This window comes from Heterodontus francisci, chromosome 35 (genome assembly GCF_036365525.1).
Source record: "Heterodontus francisci isolate sHetFra1 chromosome 35, sHetFra1.hap1, whole genome shotgun sequence".
NCBI lineage: Eukaryota > Metazoa > Chordata > Chondrichthyes > Heterodontiformes > Heterodontidae > Heterodontus > Heterodontus francisci.
The window spans coordinates 26,274,199-26,302,020 of NC_090405.1; the positions used below are offsets into that span (position 1 = coordinate 26,274,199).

Genomic DNA, 27,822 nt, shown 5'->3' on the forward strand with positions numbered 1-27,822 from the left:
ATTTTCTGGTTGGCAAGAAGTAACGAGTGGTGTGCCACAGGGATCTGTGCTGGGGCCTCAACTTTTTACAATTTATATAAATGACTTAGATGAAGGGACCGAAGGTATTGTTGCTAAATTTGCTGATCACAAAGATAGGGAGGAAAGTAGGTTGTGAAGAGGACATAAGGGGGCTACAAAGGGATATAGATAGGTTAAGTGATTGGGCAAAGACCTGGCAAATGGAGTATAATGTGGGAAAGTCGGAAATTGTCCACTATGGCAGGAAGAATAAAAAAGCATATTATCTAAATGGTGAGAGATTGCAGAGCTCTGAGATGCAGAGGGATCTGGGTGTCCGAGGGCATGAATTGCAAAAGGTTAGTATGCAGGTCCAGCATGTAATTAGGAAAGCTAATAGAATGTTATCATTTATCACCATGGGAATTGAATACAATAGTAGGGAGGTTATGCTTCAGCTATACAGGACATTGGTGAGACCTCTTCTGCAGTACTGAGTACTGTACTGGTCTCCTTATTTGCGGAAGGATGTAAATGCATTGGAGGTAGTACAGAGAAAGTTTACGAGATTAATACATGGAATGGGTGGGCTGTCTTACGAGGAAAGATTGGACAAGCTAGGCTTGTCTCCGCCAGAGTTTAGAAGAGAAAGAGGCGACATGATTTGTTATTTAATTTATTAATTAACAAATTAGCTATCCTCCAGTCTTCCGGTACCTCACCCGTGGCTAACGATGATACAAAAATCTCTGCCAGCGCCCCAGCAATCTCCTCCCTTGCTTCCCATAGCATCCTAGGATACATCTGATCAGGCCCTGGGGATTTATCCACCTTAATGCGCTTCAAAACCTCCAACACCTCCTCCTTTGTAATGTTGATATGCTGCAGGATATCGCTGTTCCCTCCCTTGAACTCACTAGCTTCCATGACCTTCTCCACGGTAAATACAGACGAGAAATATTCATTTAAGACCTCGCCCATTTCGCGTGGCTTCACACATAGATTGCCACACTGATCCTTAAGGGGACCTACTCTCTCCCTAGCTACCCTTTTACTCTTAATACACTTATAGAATCTTTTAGGATTCTCCTTTATCTTATCTGCCAGGGAAATCTCATGGCCCCTTTTCGCCCTCCTAATTTCCTTCTTAAGTATACTCCTATATCCCCTATACTTCTCGAGGGACTCGCTCGATCCCAGCTGCCTATACCTGACGTATGCCTCCTTCTTTGTCCTGACCAGACCCTCAATATCCCTCGTCAACCAAGGTTCCCTAAACTTGCCAGCCTTGCCCTTCCATCTAACAGGAACATGCTGGCCCTGAACTCTTCCTATCTCACTTTTAAAAGCCTCCCACTTGCCAGACGTCCCTTTCCCTGTAAAAAGCCTCTCCCATTCAACTTTTGAGAGTTCCTGTCTGATGCCATGGAAATTAGCCTTCCCCCAATTTAGGATTTCAACCTGAGGACCAGTCCTATTCTTTTTCATAACTATCTTGAAGCTAATAGAGTTATGGTCACTGGTCCCAAAGTGCTCCCCCACTGCCATATCAACCACCTGCCCATTCTCATTTCCTAAGAGGAGATCGAGTGTAGCCCCTTCTCTAGTCGGGCCATCCACGTACTGCTTCAGAAAACTATCCTGGACTCACTTAACAAATTCTTCCCCATCTGATCCCTTAGCACTAAGGCAGTCCCAGTCAATATTAGGGAAGTTAAAATCACCTACTATTACAACCCTATAATTCCTATCTGTGATTTCCCTACATATATGCTCCTCCACTTCCCTCTGACTATTGGGGGGCCTATAGTATAATCCCATCAAAGGGATCACCCTTTTATTATTTCTAAGTTCTACCAGTATGGCCTCACTGGACATTCACCCCGGGATATCCTCTCTAAGTACTGCCGTGATGTCCTCCCTAATCAATAGTGCAACTCCCCCTCCTCTCTTACCTCCACCTCTGTCACGCCGGAAGGATTGGTACCGCGGAACATTGAGCTGCCAGTCCTGCCCATCCCTCAACCACATTTCCGTAATAGCTACAATACCACAATCCCATGTACCGATCCATGCTCTGAGTTCATCTGCCTTACCTGTAAGGATACTTGCATTAAAGTAAATGCAGTTTAGCCCACCACACCTTCCACGCTCCCTGTCCTGCCCCTGCCTGGCCTGCCTACTGGACTTGCTTGCTTTAACCTCTCCATTTGCCTCAACTATCTCATCGGAGAGACTACTACTTTGGGTCCCACCCCCGCTGCAAGACTAGTTTAAACCCTCCAGTGTATTACTATAAAATCTCCCTACAAGGATATTGGTCCCCTTCCAGTTCAGATGCAACCCGTCCCTCTTGTACAGGTCACCTCTGCACCAGAAGAGATCCCAATGATCCAAGTACCTGAAGCCCTCCCGCCTTCGCCAGTCTTCAGCAATGCATTCATTTGCCTAATCCTCCTATTCCTACCCGCACTAGCACGTGTCACAGGGAGTAATCCTGAGATTACAACCCTAGAGGTCCTGCTCTTTAACCTTCTGCCTAACTCCCTATATTCACTTTGCAGAACCTCATCTCTCTTCCTGCCTATGTCGTTCGTACCAATATGGACCACGATCTCTGGCTGCACACCCTCCCCTTTCAGAATTTCCGGCAGCTGCTCCGAAACATCCTTGACCCTAGTATTAGGGAGGCAACATACCATCCTGGAGTCTCGTTTGCGGCCACAGAAACGCCTATCTGCACCCCTTATGATAGAATCCCCTATCACAATAGCTCTTCCACCCCTTTTCCTCCCCTGCTGTGCAGCAGAGCCCTCCGTGGTGCCACGGACCGCGCTGTTGCTCTTTTCCCCTGGGAGGTCTTCCCCCCAACAGTAACCAAAGCGGTGTATCTGTTTGAGAGGGGGATGGCCACAGGGGACTCCTGCACTACCTGCCTGCTCCTACTATTCCATCTGGTGGTCACCCATCCCTTTTCTGCCTGTGCATCCATTACCTGCAGTGCGACCACCTCACTAAACATGCTATCCATGACGCCCTCAGCTTCGTGGACGCTCCACAGTGAAACCACCCGCAGGTCCCGCTCCATAATGCGAGTAGCCAGTAGCTGCAGCTGGATACACTTCCTGCACACATGGTCATCATGGAGACTGGGAGGGTTCCTGAATCCCCACATAGCGCAGGAGGAGCATATCACGGGGCTGAGCTCTCCTGCCATGACTTACCCTTAGATTAATTAGTTACTCCCTTAATTAAAAAATACTAATGACACTAGGGGCATTGTTCTACCCACTACAATCTAAAGTCCTTCATAAGCTACACTGAATAAAAAAAACACTTTAGTAGTACTCATCTTATCAGCAGAGGTTTTTTTTTCAAGTAAAAAAACTTTGCCCTTTTCTTTAAGATATTTAAATACACTAACAGCAGTGACTCACCAACCAATCACCTTGCAGCTCTCCTCTGACATCACAGTTGGCTTCTTTTTTTTTCAAAACTCCAGCACACTGGAAGATCTCCACTCCACTCCTGGAAGGTAAGAGACTGGGCCTCGATCCTCGGATTGGATTTATAGGCTCCGCTCTCAACGTTCTCCTCATATCGGTCCATATAGGTCTGCTCCGCTCCGCTCCTCTCCGCTCCCGGAAGGTAATTCACCATCTTTTGCAGAAAAGTCGGTCTTAAGCTGTTGCAGTACCTGTTAGAAAGATAGTCTAAGCTATTCTGAAGTCATCTTCCAATGTCATCTACATGGAAGCAGGATTTTAAAGGATAAGATGTAGTTTTTAAAAGTCACTTCAATCTTGCTCAAGAGTCTTTGCAAAGAAGCCAAGTAAATCTTGATAAAAAGTCATATACATTTAGAGATCTTTTAAAAGCACTTCAATCTTGTTAATAAAAAGTCAGATGTAAATTTAAGAACTCTGATCAGGCTATGCTAAAAAGTTACATACAATTAAGAAATAAAATACAACATTTAAAAGCTCTGAACTCCCTCTGAAAGTTGACCACTGCTGCTGCCGGTGTCTTCCTGGAATAGTGGAGCTGTTGTGTCAACAGAAAAGTCCTTCCCGAGCAGCCCTGAGCCTGTTGGTACCGGCTTTAATCCAACCCAGGTAAAAATCAGGGTACATTGTGGGCAATGAGCCCAAATTGCTGAACTACAGGTCCCTGTCACTTTAAAGAGTGGGCTGGTGCGATTATGATCAGAGGCTCCTTCTAAGCACATTTCTCACCACCACAACTTCCAGATGCTGGTGTTAGTGTGTGCATGTACCAGCAGTTGCAGTGCTGTTCAGACCCTCAATAGCAGTGAAAGTCTCAGAGTTCACCGCTATTGGGGCTGTAAAATCCAGGCCGATATCTCACAGTCCTGTTAGATTTGCTCTCCCTCTGTACAAAATCAAACTCCACACATTGTCTTTCACTCACTCCTGTTTCCAGCCCTGATGGTGCAGAAATCCCCTCTCAAAGGTACACAATCCAGTTGATTTCTGATCAAATACCTCCTTCCTCATTCAATAGAGGAAACAGAGACATGAACAGGAGTCAGGTTCAAGAAAGTTTCACCAACAGAGCAAAGAAAGGCACCAACAAAAGTCACACCTACTTTCCAAATCATTTCACTGGAATATTCTTTCACTTGTTTTGTCGGATGACTGCAATAAATCTGAAAATGAGCACCATGAGGTTTGTGTTCACTAGTCACTTGTTCTCCTGTGTTTGTCTGTCAGGTTTGTAATTCAGTTTGTATTGGATATTGAAGAGAATCTCTTTTCAAGATGATTACACATCGTACTGTGTTTAAAGCAACCAACTTGTAAAATGGAAGATAATGAATGTTTCAATACCTGTGTGACCAGATTCTTCCAATGCTTTTCAACAGCTCGATTGATGATGCTTGTAATCTGTATCCTGTGGAGAATGGGAGAGGAGAATAAAAACATGGTGCATGAACAGGACAGACTGTGTAAAATGGGAGCACAGAAATACTGCCACCTCATTGAAAGTTAATGAGATTTATTCTAAGTCAGACACCTGTCCACAATGAACAAGTGAATACATTAATTGTCCACTTTCAATCTAAATGGGACTGAGGTTCCAACAGAGAAGTTTTCTGGAAAATACCTGCTGCAGTTTTAAAATTGATGAACTGGAACATCTTATACTAACTTTCAAATAACTGTAGTGATTGTATAGTTCCCATAGTGGAGAGAAGGAGTTGTTTATAAATATAAGCAGAAAAACACATTTGTGGATTGGTGAATGAGCTTTATCTTTCTGAAATGTATTTGTCCATTGGTTGCAGGTCACTGGAAATTCTTTTTTACATTTCAATTGTAGCAGCAGCAGTTAGCAGCAAAATGTCTGATTAATCAGAGTAGTGGGTCTGGGAAACACTTAAACAGCCGAGACCCTGTAAAACAGAACTCCAAGTAATAGTTTAAATAAGGCACTGAACTGACAGAGCGGTAAAGGCCTGCTCAGGTCAGGAAAAAATACCCGACCCGAACCCGACAGAACCACATTGGACCCGAGCCCGACCCAGCCCGAGTATCTCCATTTATTCCCACGCCCAAACTAACCCGAGCCTTACCCGACCACCAGAATGTTCACTTTATCTACCTCCCGATTCCGAATCTACAGGAAGCTGCAGCATGAGCGTAATGACGTCATAGAGATGCTCACTTGCTCACTGAGCAGACTCAGAGTTTCCCTCCTTGATGACCCGGACTCCCAGCTTAGGTTGGCTTTTCAACTTTTGACACTTATTAAACTCAACTTCCCAGCAGAGTTAAATGTAATACTTACTGTGTGTGTCCGACACGGACCCAGCCTGACCTGGAGCCAGCCCGACCCAAACCTGGCCCGACCTGACCCGAGCCCGAAAGCCAGTCCCGGAAGAGCGACCCGACACGACCCGGACCCGACACAGGTCGTTGGGTCCCGTCGGGTTCAGGTCGGGTGGCAGGCCTTTACAGAGCGGAGGTCAGATCAGGATTGAATTAATTTCTATCACTGAATCTAGACAAGAAGTAAATCTGCCAGGAATGGAAGACTTTGCTTTATCTGTGAGCTTGTGGCGCAACGGTAGCGCGTCTGACTCCAGTTCAGAAGGTTGTGTGTTCAAATCATGTCAAGCTCACTTATATTTTACAGCAGTTCAAGTTCCTGGATTTTATATCAGAAGAGAGTTCGTTCTCTTGGAATGTTCGTGCATGGTAGAATTTCAAGATCAACTTTAATAGATTAAAGTCCTGATTTCTGGTTCCGTTCCATTTCCATGCTCAGTTCTTATTTCACACTGTTTTATATCAGAACAATGTTTCAGGGATGTGATGTGTCCATTGTTTGTACAATTGCTCTGTCACCCAGTGTGAGAAATAAAACACAAACCGCACAGCGTGCGGCTCAAACCCATACCTGGCTCTGTCTATAGGCCGCTTAGTTCAGTTGGTTAGGACGCAGTGTTGATAACAACAAGGCTGTGGATTTGATCCCCATGTGCGCTGTCACATGGTCAGTCATTAATTTGACACATTTTTGTAACACTTAAAATCCAACTTTTAGATGCAAACAAGTTTACATCAAATGTCAAAGGGAATTTATTTTGAATAACATCCATTGCATCTTTGTCACTGGTCTGGAGTAACACAGAATTCTTTCCAATTATCTTCCGTTTGCTGATAAACGTTGAACTCGTGGCCTGTTCTCGTTAATGGTCACGAGCAGCAAAAACAGACAGAGCGAGTCTGACCGCCCAGAGATGTGGAAAAGGCTTCAGTTTGGAACATGTGCAGCAAATCAAATGTTCACCCGGCCCCGAAAGATTCAAAAACTGGGGAAAAGGACACAAGGAGATAGAGAATAAGCTAAAGCAGACAATGTAAATATTTCCCATCCTTGATATCTCTCTATTCCAATCCAACCTTCAGAGTTGGGTAAATAATTTCAGTGTAAATTGTGCAGCTCAAGAGTCAAAACCAAAGGGCGATGCAGAATAAAGGAGAACTGCCAAAACCCCAGATTGAACCAGGGATCTTCAGTCCAACACACTCCCAACTGAGCTACTTCAGTCTCACAGGCTTGCGATGATAAGTGGCAAGTAACATTCGCACCACACAAGTGCCAGGCAATGACCATCTCCAACAAGAGAGAATCTAACTATCTCCCCTTGACATTCAATACCATTACAATCACTGAATCCCCCACCATCAACATCATGGAGGTTACCATGGGTAGCCATACAAATAACGTGACTAGAAGAGCAGGTCAGAGACTTGGAATCCTGAGGTGAGTAATTACAGTGCAGCTGTTGGCTCCACCCCAGGGGCTGAATTTGTTCTGTAAACCATGAAGCAGCTTCCTCTCAAATCCCAGGTTTATCAATAAATCCTCTTACAAAAGCCCCAAAGTGTGATATATTCCTCTCACTCATCCATGACTCCTGACTCCCCAAAGCCTGTCCACCATCTGCAATTCACAAGTCAAGAGTGTGATGGAATACTCTCCACTTGCCTGGATGGGTGCAATTCCAACTCAAGAATCTCAACACCGTCCAGGACAAAGCAGCCCACTTGATTGGCACCCCATCTACAAACATTCTCTCCCTCCACCATCGGCACACAGTGGCAGCAGTGTGTACCGTCTACAAGATGCACTGCAGCAATGCACCAAGACTCCTTAGACAGCACCTTCCAAACCCAGCGACCTTTACCACCGAGAAGGGCAAGGGCAGCAAATGCAGGGGATACCACCACCTGCAAGTTCCCCTCCAAGCCACACACCATTCTGACTTGGAACTATATCGCCGTTCCTTCACTGTCGCTGGGTCAAAATCCTGGAACTCCCTTTCTCACAGCACTGTGGGTGTACCTACCCCACATGGACTGCAGCGGTTCAAGAAGGCAGTTCACCACCACCTTCTCATGGGCAGTAAATGCTGGCCTAGCCAGCGATGCCCACATCGCATGAATGAATGAATAAAAAAGTGAAGTATCCCTTGTGTCATTGTTTTGGTAGAAAATATAACCCTGGTGGAATTGCCCCTCCCAATCACACCTCACTTCATAGAACATAGAAAATGGAGAACATTTATGGCACTGAATGAGACCATTTAGCAATCGTGTCTGTGCCAGCTGAAAAAGAGCGATCCAGCCCAATCCCACTTTCCAGGTCTTGGGAATGGGATCTGAACAGATCTCAGAGCTCACATTATGTGAATGTTCTGTTGAAGTGTTGGTGAGCTGATATACCAGGGGAGATTCACACTGTTGGACACAGTGTGAAATACATTCAAGTATTTATAAAACATTACAACATGTGAGTAATATTCCCCATTGATTTCTCAGCACTGATGGATTGTGAAGTGGGAGACAGCCAGAAGTCCCAGTGATCCACACTGACCCTGAGCTGAGAATGAAATGAGAAAAAGTTCAATCTTCAGCAGCGAGTTGCTGCAGAGAGGTAAGAGTCCTGAATCAAGGAGAGATTTTCTCATCCTGCTGTTGAATCTCATTTCAAACACTCCTTGAACTCTCTGCCGAGGAATTCAGAGCTGGATAACGCCTGTAAAATCAGCCTAAAAAGGAAATAGAAAACACCCACCGTGGGCTCAAACTCAAAAACTTGAGATTCAGAGTTTCATGCTTTCATCGACTGAGCTCACCAGGCCTGAGACAGTGTCCCCGTTCTGTCTGTTATTGGACGGTGCAGCTGTTGGCTCCACCCCAGGGGCTGAATTTGTTCTGTAAACCATGAACCAGCTTCCTCTCAAATCCCAGGTTTATCAGTAAATCCTCTTACAAAAGCCCCAAAGTGTGATATATTCCTCTCACTCATCCAGAATAAAAGTTACATCTTTTGCTCTTTTTACCTTCCAAACATTGACTTCTATTTTACTCAGCATTTATTTCTCTCTCCTTTTTATGTTGTGCATTTCCTAATAAACATTTCATTTCAATTCTTTATGAGGGATGAAATGAACAGAAAATATTTTCTGCAATGGTACCAGGGTGTGGGACAGAGTGAGTGGTTCGGATCTGGAATACACTGCCTGAGAGTGTGCTGGAGGCAGATTCAATCGTGGCTTTCAAAAGGGAATTGGATAAACACCTGAATAGAGAAAATTTGCAGGGCTACAATGAAAGGGCAGAGGAGTGGAATTAGCTGATCTGCTCTTGCAAAGAGCTGTCAAGGACATGATGGACTGAATGGTCTCCTTCTGTACTGTAACCATTTGATTCCTTGATTCTAACTCTGTCAAAGTTGTTCTGAACTTGCTCTGCTCCAAGGAGAACAACCCCAGCTTTTCCAGTCTCTGCACATAACTGAAGTTATGAGGAACCATGGGGAACCCACTGTAAACCTTCCTCCAGACAGAAATACAACTGTTCACCACCACACTGTGACCCAGCTGTTCACATGATTTGGATGCGGGGACCAAATGTAGTATTTCCAAGTTTGCAGATGACACAAAACTAGGTGGGACTGTGTGTTGTGAGGAAGTTGCAAAGCGGCTTCAAGGGAATTTGGACAGACTTAGTGAGTGGACAAGAAAGTGGCACATGAAATATAATGTGTAAAAATGTGAGGTTATCCACTTTGGTAGGAGAAACAGATGTGCAGATTATTTGTTAAATGGTAAGAGTGTGAATGTACAAAGGGGCCTGGGTGTCCTTGTCAATAAGTGACTGAAAGCTAACATGCAGGTGCAGCAAGCAATTAGGAAGGCTAATGATATGTTAGCCTCTGTCGCAAGAGGATTTGAGTACAGGAGTAGTGAAGCCTTGCTTCAATTGTACATAACCTTGGTTGGTCTGCACTTTGGAATACTGTGTGAAGTTTTGTTCCCCTTACCTTAGGAAGGATATCATTGCCATAGAGGGAGTGCAACGAAGGTTCACCAGACTTGTTCCCGGGATGGCGGGACTGTCAAATGAAGAGAGATTGGGGAAACTGGGCCTGTATTCTCTAGAGTTTTGAAGAATGAGAGGTGATCTCATTGAAACTTACAAAATATTTAAAGGGATAGACAGGTAGATGAAGCTAAGATGTTTCCCCCGGTTGAGGAGTCTAGAACCAGGGGACACAATTTCAACGTAAGGGGAAAGCCACTTAGGACAGAGATGAGGAGAAATTTCTTTACTCAGTGGGTTGTGAATCTTTGGAATTCTCTACCTCAGAGGGCTGTGGAAGCTCAGTCATTGAGTATGTTTAAAGCAGAGATTGACAGATTTCTAAATACAAATGACATAGGGGATATGGAGATAGTGTGGGAAAAAGGCATTGAAGTGGACGATCAGTCATCATCATATTGAATGGCAGGGTGGGCTCGACGGGCTGAATGGCCTACTCCTGCTCCTATGTTCCTATCAGTCTGCAAACTTCATATGCATGCTGTCATTGTCCCTTTTATTCCATGGGCTTCAGTTTTACTGGCAGTCTAGTATGTGACATCATCAAGAAGGTTTTTAATAAGTTAAATAAGGAGAAATTGTTTCCAGTGGCAAAAAGGTCAGTAACCAGAGGATGTATTTATCAGGTGATTGAGATAAGAACCAGAGGCGAAATGAGGAATGATTTTTTATACAGTGATGTGTTGTGATCTGGAATGCACTGTCTGATCAGGACTTGAAAGCAGATTCAGTAGTAACTTTGAAAAGCAATTGGGATAAATACTGGAAGGAAAAATGTACAGATTACAGGAGACAGCACTGACACAATGGACCAAATGGTCTCCTTCTTTGGGTATCATTCTATGGTTTTATGAACATAATGTTGATACAATTCGCTGAGTTGGAAGGGAAGTGAACTCAGATTCCGGGTATTCTAAACACCAGACCCAAACCAAATGAACAAGCCCGTTGTTTAATCTCTGTTTTTCACACCAGCTTCTCCTCGCTCTTTCTGTGTTTCCTGCCTGGTCTGTTCCTCTAACCTTCATTCCTGACACTCTATTGAGAATGGCCAACTCACTGCACCTCTCACTCACACCGTCACTCCAACCCTTCACCCACTTCCAAACCTCTCTGTTCAACAGTACCTCACATCTGCTCCTCTGCTCCATTAATATAACAGGAAAACATTTTCAAACAGACATTTCCAGACAGTGAACGTTCCAGTAAGACAAGGTAAAGATCAGATTCATTCACTTTAAACACAGAGAGAGCAGCTCTCCCTGTTCAGTCTAAGGAGCAGATGTGGTATCACTCCCATTAGTCTTAGAGACATGGGCCAGAATTTTAAGGGACCGTTGGAGACGGGAATGGAGGCCGGGGAGGGGGAGGGGGGGGGTGTATAAAATAGGGATGGAAGACGTTGGACCGGATTTTTCTGTCGGCGGCTGACATGGAGGGCAGACTTCGCACATCCACACGGCAAGAAGGCATTTAAAGTATTTATGAATCCAATTGTCAGCAATTTTATTGACTGGATCCAATTGAACTAATAGCACACGGGAACCACGAGGCTTCAGAGCCTCGCCTGGTTAAAGGAGGTGACTGGGAGGTGGGAGCTGAGTGTTGTCTTCACTGGGAAGCTATCGGGTGAGGCAGCGTCACTTGGCAGCAAGGGTGGAGGGGGAAAGGGCATCGGGAAACACTGTCAGGAGTGGGGGCTAATGTGCCAGCTCTGCAGAGGGAACAACACCAGGGTGCCATTGGGGCAGTACCACTTCATTGAGGATGACAAATGAGGTAAATGTGGCTGGGTGTTGTTTACTGTGAAGGCCTTGCACTCAGGGAGGGGCAACCTGTCATGGGCCTCATTCGAGGCTCCCATTGAGGAGGAGGAGGAGGAGTAGAGAGGAAGGGAGGGAGGCGCAGGCACCAGCAGGGGCACCACAGCAGCTTGGGGGCCCACAGGAAGGCCAGCCTCGAACAGGAGGCTGGAGAAGGAGGCATAGGAACACGTCAGCCGAGGTTCAACTACCTGCAGATGTCCGAGTGACAGTGTCTCCGCAGACTGCACCTCTCCACGGAGGTCGTCACTGATCTCTCTGCCATGATGCAGCTGTGCCCCATGCGACTTGGTGGGCACCTGATGCCAGTGTCACTGAAGGTCACCGTGCCACTGAACTTCTGCACCACCAGATCATTGTGGGGATCCACTGGAGATATGTGTGGAATCTCACAGTCTGTAGTGAATCAGTGCATCAAGGAGGTCACCAATGTCCTGTTCAGGAGGGCCGGTGACTATGTGCACATTGATCCAAACAGTCAAGCTGAGAGAGCTATAGGATTTGGGGCCATCGCTGGATTCCACCAGGTGTAGGGTGTCATTGACTGCACCCATGTGACCATCAAGGCTCCTGCAGACCAGCCAGCAGCCTTCAACAGGAAGGGCTTCCACTTGCTCAGTGTGCAATTGGTCTGCGACCACTGCAAATGGATCCCATAGGTGTGTGCACAAATCCCGGGAAGCAGCCACAACGCCTGCATACCAAGGCACTCCCAGGTGCCAGAACCTTTCCGCGGCCCCATCCACTTTCAGAGATGGATCCTTGGAGACAAGGGCTACCCACTGAGGACATGACTACTGACGTCTGTGAGGAACCCACGCACGGATGCAGAGGAGAGGTACAACACCTGCTGCGGGTCAACCCGAGCGACCATCAAGGAGGCCATTGGTCTCCTGAAGATGAGATTCAGGTGCCTAGATCGATCCAGTGGAGCCCTTCAGTATGTCCCGGCGAGGGTCTCGCATATCGTGGTGGTTTGCTGTGCACAGCACAATCTGGCATTACAGAGGGGTGAGGTGTTGACTAGTGAGGATATCGTGGAGTGTGATGTCTCCTCTGATGATGAGGATGTGGAGGAGGATGCTGCCCAAGCAGTGCCAGATGAAGAACCTCACGCACAGCAGGAAAGGGGCCATGAGATACACACAAGGGAGACATGAGACACCCTTATACATTCAAGTTTCCTTTGAGCCTTACCACCTTCTGGAACCACAGCAATAAAGTCTTAGCTTTAAGCAGCCCTGTTGTCGCCTCCTTCCTTCTGCACTGCAGAGTCCAGGTACACATCGCACAGTGACAAGGCCGAAGCTTTGTGAACTCAGGGCTTGGTCCCTCACTTCCAGCCCCTTGGGAGGAAGGGTTTAAATGAAGTCCCAAAGGGCATCAACAATAGGAAGGAGACATAGTGAGAGAACATCATTTCTTTCTTCCGTGTGACAACAAACGCAACCCTATCCATCTGGAATGCACATTCACCATGAACCCTAAGTGAATCTAGGTGCTCTTCTGAAATCTTTTCCGGGTGCTCCTACGTGGTGCTCCCCCTGCTCTGTCAGCTGAGATGGAGACAGGCTGCTGACCTTGCTGCCCCATGGCTTGGGATGACATTGGTGGCCGTCCTCTTGCTGCCTGAGGCCTGGAGGGCCCCGGCACACTGAGGGCCTCCTGCACAGGTACAGAGACCCCCCTCTGTCATCGAGGGTGATGGAGGCAGGCACTGGCATCACTGGTGTCACTGGCAGAGGGGCTTTAGAGCTACTGTCCACACCAGGAGCACCCAGAGAGGAGACCCCAGATGTAGCAGCCAGCTGCTCCTCCCCAGTTATAAGACACACTTGTACCTCCCTGCTGACCTGAGAGGGACGTGGACCTGGTGGAGAGTTCAGGTGCCTCGTCCCCCCTCTCGCCTTGTCACCACTGGATGGAGCTCATGGACAAAGTGATGGAGTGCAGGTCTGCGCACATCTCCGGCAGCCACTGATTGGTCGGCTGGATCTGGCTCTCCATCAGAGTCACCAATCTCTCAAGGAAGGAAGCCAGACACACCCCCATCGGAGACTGTACAGCATGCAAGGCCTGGATGGACTCCTCCATCATCCGAGCTTGGGTACACATAACCTCCGGCAACTCTGCCAGATGTTGCCTGACCTCTTGCTGCAGCTGCAGCATTTCCCGTGTTGCTGGTGACACCAGAGGCACGTCATCAGCCTGGGACTCAGCATGGGCCTGGCCTCCCACAGACTCCCAACTGCCAGTGGCCTCGGCTGTCACAGCCTCCGTCAGCTGCCCGGGCCTGTCTGTGACGTGCTCACCAGCTTGTGTGACCAAATCTAACAGCGAGTGGATTCCCACCGAGTGAGGGTTTCTGTGCTGGTGGAGGGTGCAGGGGAATGATGTGACGGTGCACCCTCTGAGGCTCCCACCTCCTCCTCAGAGGTGTCCGGCTGTCCCCCAGTCTCTCCAGCTCTTCATGCTTGTCGTTCATCCTAGCCTGCATGAAAAAACAGTGACATTGAAGGGTTAGGGTCTGCCCATCGCGACATTCCAACCACCCCTACTGTGCAGCTCCATTGATGCAGTGGTGAACAGATGTGCAGTGTGGTTCCTTTGCAGCGGATGCTCCCTTGTGCCCCAGGAGATGTTCAGTCACTCTCTTGGGTAGGTGACCCTGTCTCTCCATCAGCTATGGAGCAGCTGCCTTGCTGCCCGGCCTGTTCCATGGCCTCCTCCTCCATCGGGATGAGAACACGGAGATAAGGCACTCCACCGCCAGTCTTGACACGCTCTTTCCGATTGTGGGCTGTCTTCTCCTGCAGCCACTATGATGAACAAAGTTAGTCTCCCAGCGGGGACAAGCCCAACATCTCTGATGGTGATAGTCCAGCAGTCCATGATGGGGACACACGTATTCCTCCTGCATGTGGCCCCCTCTCGAGGGACTGTGTGAGTTTATACAATGACTGACGTGCACCTCTCACCGAGATGCAGCCAAGCCTCAGGCAGCATGTCCTGCTGCCCTTCCCCAATACACATGACTTAGTGGTCACTCCCTTTCCACCAAACACTCCCTCTCACTCTGCCACATGCAATGTCCAAAGGGTCCAAAGTGTTTGGAGTTCTCACCTGAGCAGCCTGGATCAGGTCATTGACCCACTTCCTGCACTGGATCCATGTCCTGGGGGTGACCCCACAGCTGCTGACTTCACCTACTATCTCCAGCCAGCTTTACTTGGTCAGGTGGGCAGGTCTTCACCTCCCATCCCTGGGAAAGAGGATCTTCCACCTATCTCTTGCCACCTGGAGGCGAACCTGCAGGAAGGCATCGCTAAACTGTGGGACCATGGTCACTGCAGGCTCGCATTCAGCTCCTTACCTATCAGGCAGCAGAGGCAGCAGAACGGGTCCTGGGGCAGCAGATGCAGCAGAACAGGTCCTGGGGCAGCAGAGGCAGCAGAATAGGTCTTGGGGCATCAGAGGCAGCAGAACGGATCCTGGGGCAGCAGAATGGGTCCTGGGGCAGCAGAACGGATCCTGGGGCAGCAGAGACAGCAGAATGGGTCCTGGGGCAGCAGAGGCAGCACAACGGATCCTGGGGCAGCAGAATGGGTCCTGGGGCAGCAGAGGAAGCAGAACGGGTCCTGGGGCAGCAGAACGGGTCCTGGGGCAGTAGAGGCAGCAGAACAGATCCTGGGGTAGCAGAGGCAGCAGAACGGGTCCTGGGGCAGCAGAGGCAGCAGAACGGGTCCTGGGACAGCAGAGGCAGCAGAACGGATCCTGGGGCAGCAGAGGCAGCAGAAGGGGTTCTGGGACAGCAGAGGCAGCAGAACGGGTCCTGGGACAGCAGAGGGCTCTCAGGAAGACACTCCTTTAAACCAGGCAGCAGTGAATGCAGGTCTGGCAGCCCTTTCAATATGGTGCCAGCACCTGCCATTGTGTCAGATGTCGGTGCCATCGGTGCCTCGTTCCCTGCCTCTGGTCCTTGTTTACATGGGCCCCACGCCTCCCCTTCATTAATTGGTCGGCTGCTCCGTGATCGGGGTCGGTCGGCCACATTTCACTCGTGTGGTGATGACACCCGCTTCCGGTGCCTCTGCCGAGAGCCGCACCGTTAGTTTAAAATTCAGCCCATGGGATCAAGAGTGGAAAATCTCCCCTCTGATTCTCTCTACTTAAAATGAAGGAGACACCAAATTAAAACTGATGAAACCAGGGATTGTATCCTGGTTCTTCAATCTAGTGTTCTCCCAACTGAGCTATTCCATCCTCACTGTGAACTCATCTTCATTGGAGACAAATATAACTCCAGGCAGAATTTCCCCACGCGTTCATTCCTCACTTCAGGGGAATGGGACCCGACCAGATCGCGGAACTCAGATTATGTTAATGTTCTGCTCTTGATATCTTAATATTATCTTGAGTTTGAGCCACTTTTAATCAGGTTCACGGACAAATTCTTCCATCATCCCTTCTCCCACATTCTCTCTCTCTCATTCATTCTTTATTCCTCACAGTCCAGAAAGGGTTAGGAATCAGAGCTCACCTCCAAACCCTCTGCACACAGACCTCTGTCTGTTACCCTGTTTGATCCAAGAGACCAGTCAATAAATTACACTCTTTATAAACACAGAAAGCTGCCTCACAGTGTTGGACAGAGTTAAATACACTGAAGTCTTTTGAAAAAAGTTCATCTTACGGGTTGTTACTGAACCCACAGAGCAGGACGGGCCCAGGCTCCAGCTCCAGCCCCAGCCTGTGCTGTGTTAGCTGATGCCACCTGGTGTGCTACTGAGCCACACGGAGCAGGAAAGGGCCTGGTTATATTCATGGCCTGTGTTGAGTTAACTGATCCCACTCAGTGTGGTAGGAGCCACACAGAACAGAATGGGCCCAGGCTCCTTCCTCAGCCTGAGGGATGATAGTTCTTCTCACACGTTGTTGTACAGAGCCCCACACAGAACAGGGAAATCTCAGGCTCCATCCCCGGCCTGTGGTATTTTACTTCATCGCACCTGGTATGGTACGGAGTCCCCAGAGCAGGAAAGGTCCAGCTTCCATCTCCGGCCTGTGCTGAATTAGCTGATCTTACCTGGTTGGCACTGAACCACAATCAGAGAAGGATGGGCCGAGGCTCCATGGCCTGTGGTGTGTTAGTTATTCTCATTTGGTGAGGTACTGAGCACCATATAGAGCAGGATGGGCCTGTGCTCAGTGAGCTGATCTCACCTTGTTTGGTCCTGCGACCCATACACAGAGCAGGACAGGCCTAGGCCTAATCCTCAGCCTGTGTTCAATTAGCTGATCTCATTCAAAAGATTTTGATAAGGTTCCACACAAGAGGCTTCTCTATAAGATTAAAGTCCCTGGTATCAGTGGTAATATATTGATCTGGATTGGGAACTGACTGGCACGACGTAGGCAGAAAGTAGTTACAGATGGATCTGGATCTGTTTGGAGACCAGTTACCAGTGGTATCTCACAGGGATCGGTGTTGGGACTGTTGCTCTTTATTATTTTTATTAATGATCTGGATGTAGGTGGAGGGGGCACCATCTGTAAATTGACAGATGATTTGAAGATCTGTGCGAGTGTTTAGACTGTAGACGATGCTCGACTGTTTCAGGCTGATCTTAATGTGTTGGGAGATTGGGTTCATGACTGGTAAATGATGTTTAATTTGGGTAAGTGCAGTGTTATTCATGTGGACAGGGCGAATGCTCAACATTCATACACCCTTCAGGGAAAAACATTAAAGCAGGTGGAAAAAATAAAATAATTTTGAGCAGAGATCTGGATGTTCTAGTGCACAGATCTCTAAAGTTACAGCAGCAATGCTGTGAAGTGATAGTTGGAGCAAATAGAGGGTTGAGCTGCATTCAGAGGATAATTGAGTATAAGATGAGGCATATTCTTTCATGGGATGTGAGCGACACTGACAAGGCCAGAATTTGTTACCCATCCCTAATTGTCCTTGACAAGGTGGCGGTGAGCTCCCTTCTCGAATTGCTGCACTCCATGTGGTGTAGGTACACCCACAGTGCTGTTAGGAAGGGAGATCCAGGATCTTGACCCAGCATCAGTGAATGAACAGCGATATATTTGCAGATCAGATGGTGTGTGACTTGGAGGGGAGCTTGCACATGGTGGTGTTTCCATGCATCTGCAGCCCTTGTCCTTCAAGGTGGTGGAGGTCTTCGGTTTGGAAAGTGCTGTCTGCGGAGCCTTGGTGAGTTGCAGCAGTGCATCTGGTAGATGGTACACACTACTGCCACTGTGCGTCAGTGGTGAAGGGAGTGAATGTTTAAGGTGGTGAATGGGGTGACAATCAAGGCGGCTGCTTTGTCCTGAACAGTGTCGAGTTTCTAGAGTATTGTTGGTGCTGCACTCATCCTGGTTTGTGCCTTGTAGATGGTTGACAAGTTTTGGAGAGTCAAAAATCACAAAATTATTACAGTGCAGAAGGAGGCCATTCAGCCCATTGTGTCTGCATAGAATCATAGAACATAGAAAGTTTACAGCACAGGCAGGCCAAAAAACGAGCCACCCAGCTGAATCCCATTGCCCAGCATTTGGACCGTAGCCCTGCAGGTTCAGGTACTTGAGGTGCACATCCAGACACCTTTTAAATGAGTTGAGGCTTTCTGCCTCAGCTACCCTTACAGGCAGTGAGTTCCAGACTCCCACAGCCCTCTGGGTGAAAAAACCTTTCCTCATCTCCCCTCTAATTATTCAACACATCACTTTAAATCTATGCCCTCTAGTCACTGACCTCCCTACTAAGGTAAATAGACCCTTCCCATCCATTCTATCCAGACCCCTCACAATTTTGTACATTTCAATCAAATCTCCCCTCAGCCTCTTCTATTCCAAGGAGAACAACCCCAGTCTATCCAATCTTTCCTCATAGCTGCATTTTTCCAGTCCTGGCAACATCCTCGTAAATCTCCTCTGTTACCTCTCTAGTGCAATTACATCCTTTCTGGAATGAGGTGACCAGAACTGCACACAGAACTCAAGTTGTGGCCTAACTAATGTTATATACAGTTCCAGCATAACCTCCCTGCTCTGATATTCTATACATCGGCTAATAAAGGAAAGGATTCCATAAGCCTTCTCAACCAACTTATCAACCTGTCCTGCTACTTTCAGGGATTTGTGGACATTCACTTCAAGGTCCCTCACTTCCTCTACACCTCTCAGCATTCACCCATTAATTGTGTATTCCTTTGCTGTGTTTGACCTCACCAAAGGCATCACCTCACACTTCTCCAAGTTGAATTCCATTTGCCACTTTTCTGCCCACCTGACCAGTCCATTTCTCCAGCTCTCCTAATGAGCATTTCACCACGTGCCTTGAGCTGAGTTACTCATCACAGAATTCCCACTATCTGATTTACTCTTGTAGCCAGAGTATGTATATGAATGGTCCAGTTAAGCTTTTGTCAATGGTAACCCCCAGGATGTTGATGGTGGGGGGATTCAGCGATGGTAATGCTGTTGAACGTCAAAGGGAGATGGTTACACTCTCTCTTGTTGGAGATGGTCATTGCCTGGTACTTATGTGGTGTGAATGTTACTTGCCACAGCAGCCCAAGTCTGAATGTTGTCCAGGTCTTGCTGCTTCTGGACACGGACTCCTTCAGTATCTGAGATGTCCCGAATTTGTCCTTTTATGAAACCTTGGTCAGGACTCACTTGGAATATTGTATCCAGTCTTGGTCTCCTCACATGATGGGTGATATTGAGGCTTTGGAAAGGGTACAGAGGAGAGACATTCGACGAATTCCCAGTATAAGACATCTTGGTTATCAAGTTAGACTAAAAGATTTGGGACCCTACACCTTAGAGAAACCTAGACTGAGGGGTGATCCGATTGAGGTTCATAAATAATGAAGGGTCCAATTTAGCATGGGAGAGGAGTCATAACTTTATATTGGAAAAGGCCAGATGGCACCCGGATCACATTAAATTTCATTTTTAGTGGTGAGTTAAAGTACCAGGATGGCCGAGTGGTTAAGGCGTTGGACTTAAGATCCAATAGACATGTGTCTGCGTGGGTTCAAACCCCACTCCTGGTATCTGTGCTTACAAAATGTTACTTATTCTGTCCCTGACTTTTGCCTTGCACCATCATCTCTTCTGTCATTTAATCACTCTTGCCTTCCAACTGATCACAACTGCCGATTATTTGATCTGCCCCAGCACCGTTCCTTGGCTCTGCGCTTGCTTATAAACTGGTAAATCTTTAACTTAATCTCCTCTGTACCCTGACAATGACCTTCTCATCCTTCCTTGATTGTGGTTCCTCACAGGATCCGCTGCCTCTCCGACTCCCCTCCAGGTCACTGAAGGCCCTGAGCCTTGGTCTCGCTTTATACGCTAGCTGGTAGTTGATTCCTTGCAGGTCTGCCACCGCTCAGGAGAAGCTCAAGACCCAGATCAAGCGAAGTATCAAGAGGAATGTGAACAAAGGCTCCCTGGTGCAGAGCAAGGGACAGGGCGCCTCCGGCTCCTTCAAAATCAGCAAGAAGGAAAACCCAGGGAAAAGTGGGAAAGAAGGTGAAGAAACCAGCAGCCAAGAAATCTTTAGTGAAGAAACCAGCAGACAAGAAATCTTCAGTGAAGAAACCAGCAGACAAGAAATCTTTAGTGAAGAAACCAGCAGACAAGAAAGTGACAACAAAGAAAGTAACAGCCAAGAAAACGAGCAGCAAGGCGGCGGCAACGCCAAATAAGGCGGTGAAGAAAGCAGCGCTTCAGAAAAAGTCTCCTGCGAAGAAGGTCAAAAAAGGCAAGAGTGCGGCGGGCGGAAAGGCGCTGAAGAAAGTGCAGACATGGAAGAGCAAGGTCAAGCCGAAAGCAGCGAAGTCTCAGAAAGCAGGGTCTGGAAAGAAGTGAAAGCGCGGGAAACTTGTAAACATCTGAACACAAGGGCTCTTCTCAGAGCCACCCACATCTCTCAGGAAAGAGCTGATCCCCTGATCAAATGATCCCTGTCCCGGCCCCGCCTGCAGATTCCACATGGAAATGATTTGGAGTAAATCCAGGATCCCTGGTGACTCGCTGACATCCACTCCACCCAGCCCTTTCCCCACTCTCTGTAATAAAACAGAGGGATACCCGGCCCTCACTCTAACTGGGGATGTCTTCGGTGCAGTCTCAGTTCACAAATTCAGGGGGAGAGTCTGTAAGACAGTAACACTGGCGGAGAAACCCCACCTCACAACTCAAACCCCAACACATGAGTTTCTCCAATTCAGCTGGAGTCGGGTGACAACAGGAGCTGGGATAGGCTGTGATCGGGAATGTTAGGAATGGATTTGTTCAGGGAGGAACGTACCTGGAATCTCCGAATATAATAGTTCCTTATTTCCCCAGATGACACATTCTGCAGTGAGAGTGAAAAGTCTCTTCACTGCTTCACATTTACTAATTGTTTGGTTCTAGATGAATAATGAGTCAGAGAGTAATGACAGGATCTGAAGCTTCTCTCACACCAGCCCTTGAATGACTCAGTGTGAAGTGTCCAATGTGTGAAGCTACTGCCAGGGTTTGTCAATCTGAACAGTTTCAGCTCAGTTACTGGGGGCCTGGAATCCCCACAGTTTGACTCTGTCTCTGATTGGTCACCCGCTTCTCAATCCAATTCTTAACCAATAGGAGAATCACATATAAGTAAATAGAAGTTCTCATTGGCTTAGATTTTCCAATTGGAAAAAGCCTGGCAATTCCAGAGCAGGAAGGAATTGAAGTGATGGAAAATTTCAATTTTCAGGCAACAATTTTAAAACCTCTCATTTTATGTTCTGTTTTATTGTATTTACCGTCACAAAATCCTGACGCGATTTTAGGAATCGTTTTCATTTGTCAATCTGTTAACTGTAAGCGGCGGGAGGAAGGTCCGGTTCAGCAATTTAAAACGGGACAAATATCAGCTTCCTCTCTGTAAAAGGAACAAATTAGCGACTAACCGCTTCTCACAGGCTTCTCGGGGACTGACAGAAACGAGCGGTTTCTGATCTTTTCTCCTGAAAGAGGCGGATAATGCTGCAGGGAGCAATGAACTGCCCTTCACTTTCTGGCTGCTAATGCACCCCTGACTTTAAACAGTTCAAACAGCGACTGATGCTTCTGTCGGAAAATGAGCAGATTCACCAGAATGATCCCGGTCCATCATGGCCAAAGACATCCAGCTGGCCCGCCGCATCCGCGGGGAACGCACCTAAAACCCAGCTTCAGTAACAAGTGTAACAAGGGCTCTTTTCAGAGCCACCAAATCAGCAAAGGAAAGAGCTGCCATCTCTGTTCATCATCAAACCCATTAGATTGGAGGGGAGGCCACATGGTTTCTGTTTTGTCACATCACTTTCCCGAAAGGCCTGTCGGACTGAGAGCTGATCTGGAATTTAGAAAGCAGCATTACCGGAGACTCATTGCTGCTCAGCACAATCTAAACCCCGCTCCTGGGATCCGTTAGCTGGCATTTGGGGAAAAGAAATGGATCCCAGTTTTATTTGGAAGGCATTAATGGAGCCGGGTCCGTTCACATGAGGGTTATTTACAAACATTACCCAATGAGTTCACTAATATTTGAATCCATTGGAGATTAGTACACAGGATATGTAAGGCAGCTCGGTCACTCTGACTGAAACCGCCAGTTCCCCGGGGTTGCAGACCCTGACACTGCGGGGAGAGAATCCCCGACTCTATCCCGCCGCCGGGGGAAACAGACAGCTCTGTGTCCGGAGAATAGGGAGGGCCGGGGAGAAGGCACATATTAAAGCGCTGCAATGGACTCAGCTCCTGTGTGTGCACAACTCTCACTGATTCCGTCCTCTGGGAACAGTGCGGTCGAAACAGATCAGGTTAGGAGAGAAACACACAGCCCGAGAATGGCCTCTTCCTTCCTGCATTTACTCTGTTCCGGGAGCAGATTCTCATTGAGAAGCGGCGCTCAGATCACCAGAGAGAAAAAAAAACACAATTCAAACTGTCCAAATGAAAAACAGAGAATTAACCCGGACACTTCCATTATTAAATTAATTCATCAGCTCCGAACCAGTTCCCGTTAATGTACCGGGATGGTCTCGGGATTTATAAAATCGAAGGCAGCGGGATTTATTAAATTGTTGATTCTGACACCCTGTAGTTCAGTTCTTCACTTAACTGGAGGGGGAGATGTGTGAGCAGAGAAACAGAGCGAAATCCAGAGAGGGAACTGAAAACACACCTGGACAGATGTGAAACAGGTCAATCCACTGTTCCAATAACTCCATCTCTGACTCCCTCCTGACAGTAACCAGCCCTTTCACAGAGACTGTGAGTGGCTCTGAAAAGAGCCTTTGGTTTATTAGATGACATTTTGGCCGCTTTACTTTTTCTGGGAGCTCTTGAGTGCTGGTTTTCTTGGGCAGCAGCACAGCCTGGATATTAGGCAGCACCCCGCCCTGAGCGATGGTCACCCCTCCCAGCAGCTTGTTGAGCTCCTCGTCGTTGCGGACGGCCAGCTGCAGGTGTCTGGGGATGATGCGGGTCTTCTTGTTGTCCCGGGCCGCGTTACCGGCCAGCTCGAGGATTTCAGCGGTCAGATACTCGAGCACAGCAGCCAGATAGACCGGGGCTCCGGCACCCACACGCTCAGCTTTCTCAGGAGCCTGTGAACACGGCCCACCGGGAACTGCAGTTCAGCCCGGGAGGAGTGAGACTTGGCCTTGGCCCGAGCTTTCCCGCCGGTCTTTCCTCTTCCAGACATTTCCACAATCTCACAAATACTTTCTCAAAGAATGAATAATTTCCTTAGCATTGATAGCACATCACAGGCAGTTAGGATGGCCGAGCGGTCTAAGGCGCTGCGTTCAGGTCGCAGTCTCCACTGGAGGCGAGGGTTCAAATCCCACTTCTGACAAGTTGTGTTTTGACTGAACTGGAGGCGTTTGGGAGCAGCGGCAAAAAGCAAAGAAAAAGCAGGAAAGAACATGGACAAACAAAGTAACAATGGACCCAAAGATGTTGCAACAAAACATGAGAGTAAGAGGCAACTAAGCAAACAGCAGGGCACATAAAAGATCAAAAATGTAACCTTTGTATCGGGGTGGAAGATGTTGCCAATATCCTTAATGAATACTTTACTGTTTTCCCGAATGAGAGGGTGATGCAGATATTGTTATTAAGGAGGAGGAGTGTGAAGTATTGGACGTGATAACTTAAGGAGAGAGGAAGTCTTAATGGGATGAGCATCCTTGAATGTGGATAAATCATCAGGACCAGATGAAATGTACCCCAGGCTGTTGAAAGAAGCCAGGGAAGAAATAGTGGAACAAAAACAAGAAATGCCGGATTCACTCAGCAGGTCTGGCAGCATCTGTGGAAAGAGAAGCAGAGGTAACGTTTCGGGTCAGTGACCCTTCTTCGGAACTTCGGAATTCCGAAGAAGGGTCACTGACCCGAAACGTTAACTCTGCTTCTCTTTCCACAGATGCTGCCAGACCTGCTGAGTGAATCCGGCATTTCTTGTTTTTGTTTCAGATTTCCAACATCCGCAGTAGTTTGCTTTTAAGAAATAGTGGAAGGTCTGACCATCATTTTCCAATCCCTCACTGGATACAGGTGTGGTGCCAGAGGATTGGAGGTCTTGTAACGTTGCAATAAAAGCAAAATACGAGGCAGATCAAGCATGGCTGATCCTTTCGAGTAGAGAAACAGGGCTGAATTCCCTGAACCAGTGCTACAGCTTTCAGAATAGAAGGAGCCTATACACACCTGATGGGTTCCACTTAAACAAAAGAGCTGGAGGTGTTGACGGTCAGAACAGATAAAATGTGGAGGAGTGTTTGAAGCAGATGCTGTGTGGTTACTGTAGTTGTACTATGGAGTTATTTCAAGGAGGTGATTCTGAATGTAATGGATCAACGTGGACCCGTCCAAGGCAAAGGTTCTAAGCTTCCCTGTGGTCCAGCCTGGTTGAATGGAACTGAAGCAAACAAATCATCCAGAAGAGGAAAAGATATGTAAGGCCATGAAAGCACAGAATTCAGATGGATGCAATACCAGATGGTATGGCAAGAGTGTAAAACAGCAACAGACTGGTGAATAAAACTTTCCCATTGAATAAGACAAGAGAAGAGAAGGGTAATAATGGTGTCAGAGGTGAGTTGTGACACTATTCACATTCCACCTTGATCTGAATAGGACTGTTGAAGGGAGTGATTGAGAAGAATAGAGGAGAAATGAAAAGAAAGGAGAAATAAACAAAAGGTCTTTTGATTTTAGAATGCTTGTTTTTGGAAATGACAGACTGTAAAGTGTGTGTGTCAGAAGATATAGAGCGAAGTTGGGTATGACAAGATCACAGGAAAGTTGTGCCCTGAGACAAGGTGTGTGTTGACAGGAAAGCTGCTTTCTTTTGCACAATATGTATTTTATTCGTATAATTTGTGCAATTACATTGCAAAGCAGTTCAATTTTAATATTACATAAGGTATAATACAGATCAGTTTCCTTCAATAAGGTACATGATGTATCTCACTATCCCTGCCTGCACAGGTTATATTTACAGTATTTACATTACACATCAAACATTCTCTGGTGCAAACAGCCCGAGGGGTTTTACACGGGTTCCAGCCCCTCACTGTACTATGGCCTACTAGGGCCTTAGACTGCAGCCTTTCCCAATTGAGTCTCCATGGTGGCTTCCCCAAGCTTTAATGCCGTCCCACAGCACATAGTCTTGGACGTTGCAATGTGCCAGTCTGCAACACTCGGTCATGGACAGCTCTTTGCACTGGAATACCTGTCCCACGGACGGGCTCGTTCTCAATAGGGATCATTTCAAATGAACATTTCCTAAATCCGTGCTTTCTCTCTCGCAATAAAGAGAACAGGATATCTAGCAGATTCAGTGTGAGACAATAACACTGCCGGGTAAAGGCCGCTTTCCAACTCCAATCTTAACACAGGAGATTCCCCAAACAGCTGCAGTAAGGTGCTGTAAACTGCTGGAAGCGGATGTGTGTGGAAATGGTGATGTTACTGAGGAGGTTTCTTGTTAAAGAATGGACTGTGTTTAGGTGGGAATATTACTGAGTGTTAATTGCATCGGGACCATATTTAAAAGCTCCGGCTTTCTGGAAAGCCTTGACTATGAAGACCGAGTCTGGAAGGGTTTGTGTGGAGAACTGGGTTTCGGTTCTACTGTTAATAAAGGGTTTGAAATTGGCAGCCCGGAGGAAAATGGAGGTGGAGCTGAAAGATGAGGGGCCGTTCTCTCTCTGTCTGTCACTCTGGGTGTCTCCTCCATCTAGCTCTCTGTTTAATCTTCACTCTTGTCTCCTCCCCTCCCTGCTCTCACTCTACCTTTCTCAGCCAGGTCCGGGTGGCCTGTATAAAAAGGAGCCTGACGGAATCAGTGTCTTTTATTGTGCACTGATTTGAGGCAAGAATCAACATGTCTGGCAGTAAACAAGAGTATGCTCCAGGCTGGCAGTATGTTAGAATCCATGAGGAAAGGCATCATCACCCTCATCGACAAGCGGAAGGGGGAGAGGACAGAAATAAGAAATTGGTGGCCCATTTCACTGCTTAATGCTGACTACAAGATTCTGTCAAAAGTCATAGCCAGTCGATTCAAGTCTGCTCTGGAGTTGGTGATTCACCCTGATCAGACCTATACTATACCAGGCAGGACAATCTCTGATAGCATTGCGCTACTCAGGGATATGATCACCTATGTACGGGACAGGAGGGTGGACACCTGCCTCATCAGCCTGGACCAGGAGAAGGCTTTTGACAGGATATCGCACACTTACATGATGGATGTGCATTCCAAAACGGGGTTTGGGGAGGGAATCTGCAATTGGGTCAAACTACTCTACACAAACATCAGTAGTGCAGTCTCAATCAATGGGTGGGAATCAGAAAGTTTCCCGATCCAATCTGGAGTCAGACAGGGCTGTCCTCTCTCCCCTGTCTTGTTTGTTTGCAGTATTGAACCCTTTGCTGAGTCTATTAGGAAGAATGCGAGCATCAGAGGGGTGACAATCCCAGGCAGCGGAGGCACTCAGGTGAAAACCTCCCTGTACATGGATGACATCGCCATTTTATGCTCGGATCCACTGTCTGTGCGCAGACTGATGAGCATCTGCGACCAGCTCGAACTGGCCTTGGGAGCCAATGTTAAACACGGCAAGAGCGAGGCCATGTTCTTTGGGAACTGGGCTGACCGATCCTTTGTCCCCTTCACCGTTAGGTCAGACTACCTGAAGGTGCTGGGGATATGGTTTGGAAGGGCTGGGACGTGCACCAAAACCTGGAAGGAGCGAGTAGCCAGGGTACAACATAAACTGAGCATGTGGGAGCAGCGATCTCTCTCCATTATGGGTAAGAACCTGGTCATCAAGGGCGAGGTGCTCACATTGCTGTACGTGGTGCTGGTCTGGCCCATACCGCATTCCTGCACTGTGGCGATCACCTGAGCCATTTTCCGCTTCATCTGGGGATCCAAAATGGTCCGAGTCCGGAGGGACACGATGTTCAAACCTCTGGATAAGGGCGGGAAAAATGTACCTAACGTCGCCCTCATCCTTATGGCTACCTTTGTGTGCGGCTGCATCAAGCTGTGTGTAGATTCCCAGTTTGCAAACTTCAAGTGTCACTACGTGCTGAGGTTCTATCTGTCCCCGGTGTTGCAAAGGATGGGCCTGGTCATATTGCTGCGGAATGCTCCATCCAGTTGGACTGTGCCGTACTGCCTATCCTTCATGGAAAAGTTTCTGTGGAAAAACACCTTTGACCACCAATCCATCAGGCAGTGGTCTGCACGGAATATCCTCAAGGCCCGACGGGAAAAGGAGATGGTGGATCCTGTCGGATGGTCCCCTGAGCAGAAGTCCAAAGTCATTTGGCAGAATGCCTCATCACCAGAACTTTCAAACAAGCACCAAAATGTAGCCTGGCTGATGATGAGAAGAGCCCTCCCTGTCAGATCCTTCCTGCACACCCGAAGTCTCACCCCATCCACACGCGGCCCTCGAGGTGGCTGTGGTGGAAAAGAGACGTTGCCCACCTCTTTCTGGAATGTGTCTTTGCAA

The 27,822-nt window shown here is 47.7% G+C and overlaps 3 non-coding genes across 3 annotated transcripts; all 3 read left to right on the forward strand.

Moving 5' to 3' along the window:
* Nucleotides 1-6,073: 6,073 nt before the first annotated feature.
* On the forward strand, nucleotides 6,074-6,145 carry trnaw-cca (transfer RNA tryptophan (anticodon CCA)). The gene has a single exon. It is a non-coding gene; the product is annotated as a tRNA-Trp (tRNA).
* Nucleotides 6,146-19,732: 13,587 nt separating this feature from the next.
* Nucleotides 19,733-19,815, forward strand: trnal-uaa (transfer RNA leucine (anticodon UAA)). The gene has a single exon. It is a non-coding gene; the product is annotated as a tRNA-Leu (tRNA).
* A 3,744-nt stretch (nucleotides 19,816-23,559) lies between these two features.
* Nucleotides 23,560-23,642, forward strand: trnal-cag (transfer RNA leucine (anticodon CAG)). Its single transcript has one exon. It is a non-coding gene; the product is annotated as a tRNA-Leu (tRNA).
* Nucleotides 23,643-27,822: the final 4,180 nt, after the last annotated feature.